We start from the raw sequence: 6,359 nt of genomic DNA, 5'->3' as shown, positions 1-6,359 counted from the left end.
TAGCAGCAGCAGTAGTAGTAGTGGGGGAGGGGAGCAGGAGCAGTAGGGAGAAAAAAAAGTTCAGTTGGTTTGGAGTACTGTGATAGGGAGTGATACCCAGTAAGGCTAAATAAGTTGGGATAAGTCGGGGTAAGGTAATAAATGGCTTTAAATATCAAACAGAAGAGTTTATATTTAGTGCTAGAGGTCATAGGGAGTCACTGGAGTTTCCTGAGTAGGGGCATAGCATGGTCAGACCTTCAGGAAAATCAAAGGCAGCAAGTCTCTTTAATTATAACATAGAAGTCCTATGGCATGACTTCTTTTCCCTTCACATTGCCCAAGTGAACATAATAACAGAATTCTACTGTATTTATTTGGCAGCTAGGCAGCGCAGTCCATAGAGTGCCGGGCCTGAAGTCAGGAAGACTCTTCTGTGAGTTCAAATCCAGCCTCAGACACTTATTAGATGTGTGACCTTGGGCAAGTCACTTAACTTGTTTGCCTCAGGTTCCTCAGCTGTAAAATGAGCTGGAGAAGGAAGTGGCAAACTAATCCAGTATCTTTGCCAAGAAAAGAGTCAGACATGATTGAAACAACTGAACAACAACAACATTGTATTTAGTTTTCGGAGGGCAATGTGGTATTGTAAAGAGAGAGAGCATTGGATTCATACTCACAGGATTCAGGTTCAAATTCCAGCTCTGCCCCTTATCTCTGACCTTTAATAAGTTGCAGCCTTTCTAGGCTTTACTTTCTTTATCTATAAAACACACGTTCCCAAAGTGGTGATACCTTCCCCTGTGGGGTGCTAGAACAATTCAGGGGGGCAGTAGTAGCCTCAGGTGCAATTGTGGGGGCACTGAATAAAAATAAGGTGGTGGTAGAAGCACAAGGAAAGAAGAGAAGATAAGAAAATTTTGAAAAACATTCATACATATTTCATCTATTGTGCAACAAGTTAGAGTCATAGTGATTACATTATTTTCCAGATAAACATACAAAATACAAGTTATTACTGATCAGTGGTCAAGTCTGCTGACAGGTCTTAACAAGCAATTGTTGGCAGATGAACACATCACTCATTGTCGAGAAGTCCAGTATGTATTTGCAGGGATATGTGCATATAATGACTGGCTTACAATGCAACATTATAAGGTTACATGACACAATATTGTGTCATTAAAATTTCAATGCAGGAAAAAACGCCACAAATTTTTAATAAATTGTTATATTTAAGATACGTAATTAAAAATATATTTTATATGCTTTTGAAATGACACAAATTTAAAAACCAATGTTAAAGGGTTAAAGAAAGTAGATTTCCAAGGGGTCCCTGAGTAATTTTTTTTAAAGGCAGCAGTACACCAAATAAGCTTGGGAAACTGATGTATAAGATGAGGAAACTAGGTGAGATTACTTTCAAGTTTACTTCTAACTGGCTGCTATTATTCATTATGCTGTGATGTTACCAACTATATTGGTCTAAAACTACAGGAAATATTGTTAGTACATTATTAGAACAACACTCCCCCCCCCCCCAAAAAAAAACCCATTGATAGCACTAATGCACATTTCACCATTTGAAACTGTGAATGTTCTCCCTGTTGAGATGACTAAGGTATATCTCAGTTAACTCTTCAGGCTGAGTATTTCAGTATTTACACAATTTCATAATCTTTTTTGGCCAATCATTTCCCTCCTCTTTTAAGAATGCCACTTTAAATAATTTTGGCCATTATTTTTTATGAAGAAAGAACCTGCTTGACATGCAAAGACTTTCACTGCCATGCTTCAAAGTGGGCATTTAAAAATTATTTATTTATTTATTTTGCTATTTGCTAGAAACAAATGAAGGACAATATCCTGAATGCCAAACTGAAACTTCCAATGAAGTTTAAATGTTTACCACTACCGTCCCCTAATATCCTTGTATATTTCTCAAATGGTTACTGTGCCATTATAACTGTGTAATAGGGATCATCTGTGGATCTTTTAGAGGTAGATCTATTCATAATACTCTTATCTTCAGATTCTGTGTGAAGGAGAATATGAAACATTTAGGAAACTGCCCAAAATATTATATATGGCATTTACTTTTATAGGCAAATTCAGCTTGATTTACAAAAGTGATTTTTTAGGCACAGATAAATTATTACATAGCATTATTCCAGCTGGGCATAAACTTTTCTGATCATAAGATGGGATCATAAATCTAGAAGCTGGTTGAAACCTGAGGCCATCTAGTTGAGTTCCTTCATTCTAGAGTTGGGGAAACCAAGGTTTATAGAGGCTTAAGTTTATTAACATCAATCACTAATCAATTTAATTTTATAGTTTGTTAAAAGATAATATAGTTATGCCACCAATCTTTGAGATTTAAGAAGATAAAAGAGAATGAGGAAGAACAGCTCAATGGGTATTCAAATATTAAAACTAAGAGAAGACTTGGATAGTGGCAGTAACCATGTTAAAAAAGAGAATGGATACAAGAAATATTATAAAAAGTTGGCAATTGTTTGGATTACGGTTTGAAGGAGAAGAAAGGACCAACTCATTAATGTGGTACAGGGGAAAAACACTAAGTTTGGAATCAGAGATTTGCATTTGAATCCAGGCTCTGCCACTTAAGAATCTGAATAAATCTCATTACTTCCTTGAGTCTGTTTCCTTTGCTGTCAAGGTTAGATTAGAGAGGGTTAGATTAGGTGACTTCTAAGGTCCTTCTCAGCTCCAACATTATGTTCCCATGAATAAGTCTAGAAAAAGAAATTAAAAAATTAAATATAAAATAGGCTTCCATCTGGTCTATTTGCAAAAAAGATGAAGAGTTTGAGGTTTGGACCCTTTTTCTGCTTATGTCTGCTTTATATGTATAATTGAGAATCAGGTAAAGTATAAGAAATTAACTCAAGGATAAAGATTATTATTTTTCTTATGTTAGGAGACTTGTGTTTAAGTAACATTTATATATTACTTAGATGCTACTGAAGGGCAATGAATTTGTCCTAAATTCATTGGAGCAAGGAGATGGGGGTGGATTGTATATGTAAAATTGTGTAGTCAGGTAGTGATCCCAAGCTCCTTACTGTCATCTTTTTAACATAACATTTTACTGGTAATGTCATGTAGCTGTGAATGATGGCATGTCTTCATCCTGGAAGAATGAAAATTGCAAATCATGCAAAAGGCAACAGAAAGATGAGAACTGAGTATAAGCTGGTTGTAATGATTTTACTAAGAACAACATGGATAAAAGAAGTTACATGACACATGACCGCTAATGTTGATGACCATAAAAGAAGGTGGAGAAGTAAGTGGCAAAGATGAAAGAAGTGTGCTGGTACCCCTGAATCACTAAATGAACCAGAGAAAAGCCGCTAAGCTATTAGGTAGAACCTTTACAGAGGTTATATGGGACAACTTGAAAAAGAATCGCAGAGGATGGGAGGGCATTAAGTGTCTTGGTGGCAATCATAGAACACCAAAAATACCAAATGTTCTAAAACAACCAGATTGTAAGCTCTTTTATTATGATACATGTATTTTATTTATTACTCCTAATGCACAGCCCAGTAACTTGCAAACACTGCACATCTAATAATTGTTTTGTTTTTTAAATCAGATGCAATCTCCAGGGCATTTTGTTATTATAAGCTGGGTCATGTCACGCAATTTAAATGTTCATTGGTAACTAAGATGCCATATTAAAGGGTCCACCCCTCATAAGGTAGCAAGAAGCATAATGAACAGTAAGTCTGGCCACTAAGTCAGTAACTTAGGTTCATGGGCCATCTCTGACACATACAGTCTATATTACCTTTGGCAAGTCACACAACCTTCATCGTTCCAGGAAATTCTCTCAGAATATAAGTTGCATACTAATTCCTGACTTGCATTGAAGGATGACGTTTCCTCACTGGGAATTCCTTACAATAATAAAATGACAGGTCCAGACCCTCTCCTCCCTCTCACAAAAAAAAGGCAAAGGGGAGTAATGGTAGGTAGCTATTTTCTGTTCCACTTAGAACAGATAAGGAGGGAGGCATTCAGATTGCCCATAGAAATATTTAATTTAGAAATTTAAAAGAACATTTTGAATTGTTACGATGAGTTTCAAACTAGGTTATAGAGTCTTTTAGGTATTTTTAAAGATATTTTTGAAATCTTGCTTTGAAGGAAATAACTCACATTCCATCAATTCTTTACTCTGCAAATCCATTTCTAAGTTTGAATATGTCCATAAACTCCTTTAATATGACTCAATAGGGATAAATACAAATTTTTGAATTTGGGTTGAAAGAATCAAAAGTTCAAGTAAAAAATAAGGGAGACATTCTTCACATGAAAAATGACTACCAAATTGATATGAGGCGACATGGATGCAGTGGCAGCTAAAAACTCTAATGGATCTTAGGTCACATTAACAGACTTATAGGGTCCAGGGCAAAGGAGGTCCCATGGTATGTAACTCTCAGAGCATATATGGAGTGTCATGTAAAGGTGTGCTTGGAGACACAATGACATATAGGAGGGCCCCCTGCCATAAAGAAAGAATTTTAGAGTTTATGCAGGAAGACAACAGGCATATGAACAGCTTGAACTATGAAGTGGTCTATCAGGAATTCACACACATAACTTCTTCCTGGCTTCCACCCTCCCAAAGAACATTGGCTTGGCCAAAAAGTACATTGTAACATCGACTCAGCTATAAGTTTGCTTCCTTTCTAAAGGCTAGAATACAATTTCCAATTCTATGCATGCTGGCAAACCCTCAAGTTAAGAACAATAACCAAATCTATAAGCACACCATATGTGTTTCTCAATGTAGCTCTATTGCTCTTCCACAGTTTGACTCTGCTCCACTGAAATGGGTCTATTTTCTATCTCCTGAACCTGCCACATGGTTTCTTGCCTCTTTTCCTTTGCACAAATCATTCCCTATGCCTTGAATGGTCTCTTCTCACAATTCTGACTAATGAAATTCTTCAAGGTCAAGCTTCAATCACTACTTCTTCTTTTAATTTCCAAGTAGGTTACCGGTACGTTGACAACACGCAACAATGGAGACCAAGGGTTCACAAAGAATATCTTAGGGCTACATTGTTCTAATGGTTCACGGAAAAGACTTTTAAATTTTGTACTTGGTAAGCTATTTTCATTAGCTTTATGGAACTGATTATGCTAAAACTGTCTTCCCCATGGTTCTCTCCTAAAGCTCTTGATTCCACGAGTCCATGGTAAGATACTTCCGAACACTTCCATAGATAACAAAAGTACATTTCCCTTTGCAATTAGTGAGCCAGCAGTGCTTTCTCTCCTCTCATCTGATCTCTGAGCACTTTTCTGGTGCCTCTTTTATGAAACTATGATATTATTAGACACACTATACTTACTCATTGGCATATCTTATCCCTCTTTGTTTTGAAAATAGTCAAGGAAAAAGATCATGCCTTACGCCTCCCTCAGTGCCTAGGGTAATTTGCTACACACAAGAGGTCCTTAATAATCTTGTGTTTAACAAGTAAATGAAGCAAGACAGTCTGTGCATTTGAAGTTCTTAAACATTGGGGGGGGGAGGTAAGGGAGAGTTATTGCCTTGTTCTTCTGTCAATCTCAGCTAGGTTCAGGAAAAAAAAAATTAGCACAGCTCATTGATAAAACCCTTTGAATGCTTCCGGTATACCGTTCCAAACCATACGATGTGGTTATAAAAACAAGGCAAGATGTAGAAGGTCCTAACAGTGCTCCCTGAATAAAGAGGAAGAATAGAAGGTTTAGGGCTCTCTGTGAGTGTCTGGTACATTCGCCTCTCTCCAAGAATACATACAAGAAAGCATGTGTGAAGAGAAGTTATGTCTGGTCCAATATCAAAACACACATATTGATATCCTTCCAATCTAATTGTTTCATGAGGTTGTTTTTCCTTCTAGTAGCGGCTGACTCTAACTTATCTCTCATTAGTATTTTTATACTGGTGAAACAACCAAATGAAAAAGCTCTGTCTGTTGCTTTTCCTTACCTTGACATCCTTGATATTCATCCTTGTTCCTTCCTTGCCAACAAAAATGTCATCGATATCTACGAGGATGTATCTGTCCAAGGACAATGTGAGCTTCTTCCCTGACAGGAAAGAGATGGCGTCTATGAAAATGAGCTTGTGCAGCCAAAAGTTCAAGTTGTTTCCAAAAAGGACACGCTGAATCCCATCGTGAAGACCCAAATCCTGAATCACTGTGGCATACAGATTGGTGCTAGACAAGGGAACTTCAAGAGGCTTTGAAGTCTGTAACTCCGTTAAGAGAACAGGTTGGTAGGTTGAATGATTGAATTGGAAAATAGTCCAGTCTTCACCAGGCAGTGGGCCTTTCTCAACCCTT

This window comes from Trichosurus vulpecula, chromosome 6 (genome assembly GCF_011100635.1).
Source record: "Trichosurus vulpecula isolate mTriVul1 chromosome 6, mTriVul1.pri, whole genome shotgun sequence".
Taxonomy (NCBI): Eukaryota; Metazoa; Chordata; class Mammalia; order Diprotodontia; family Phalangeridae; genus Trichosurus; species Trichosurus vulpecula.
Note: the sequence above shows the minus strand (reverse complement) of the source record.